Source organism: Aplysia californica, unplaced genomic scaffold (genome assembly GCF_000002075.1).
Source record: "Aplysia californica isolate F4 #8 unplaced genomic scaffold, AplCal3.0 scaffold00002, whole genome shotgun sequence".
Classification (NCBI taxonomy): domain Eukaryota; kingdom Metazoa; phylum Mollusca; class Gastropoda; order Aplysiida; family Aplysiidae; genus Aplysia; species Aplysia californica.
Window position 1 is genome coordinate 822633 of NW_004797272.1, and position 935 is coordinate 823567.

The following is a 935-nucleotide window of genomic DNA, read 5'->3' on the forward strand; positions in this document are numbered from 1 at the left end:
TCTCTCTCTCTCTCTCTCTCTCTCTTCCCCTCCCTCATACTGGTAATGATTAAGATAATCTTAGCTGTGTTGTAAAGACGTCATTATAGTATTATTTCAAGGTTATCATGTTCTGTTCCATTTCAATTTACTTGTAAATTCTGTAATAGTAAACTGTTAGTACTGGTATAATTACCCTAACTAGTTCATTTCTACTGGTATCGGCATTCGAGGTATGGGTTGTGATCCTGTCACTGTTGGAAATAATAAACGCTATCATGTGGTTTCAAATTCAAATTACGTTTATGTGAAATATGTGAGGCAGCGTGGTGAAATCAGGCGCTCGTCAAAATAATGATAAATGAAGAAACTGGCATTTTTCTGCCATCTTGGCAAATTTTTTAAAATCGAATTTCTGTTTTTTGGCTTAACACCATTGTTGTCCGATTAAGAACACATTTCTGTGTGGGTTTTACTTTTTTTTAAACGACTATAGGCACAAATAATTTAAATTTTCAGTTTCCAAGGATTATCAAGCTATGGAAATAGATCTAACCACACTTCGGCGGCCTTTTTCTCGCTTATTCTACTTTCGAAACTAGGCAATCCAACCTTCAAATCTATCTCATATGCCTCAACTTTTATTTTTATTCGAGATAGATTGGTATTTTTTTCACCGATAGCAAGACAACTGAACAAGCTTAATGATGATGCATGTACCAGTAAGTCCACTCTTGCCAAAAAATTGACAAGCGCCTGATTTCACCACGTCGTGACACGTATGAGTCCTTCATCCAACAGCAGTAAGTAAGTCATTCTAGGGTGAACGATACTGGTCTGTTAATCGAAGAGGTGGGGTGGGGGAGGGGGGCAATAGGAAAAATATTGTAATATGATATTTTAAATGTTATGTAATGTATAATTTTACCCTTACCAGTACAACAATGAACAACGTC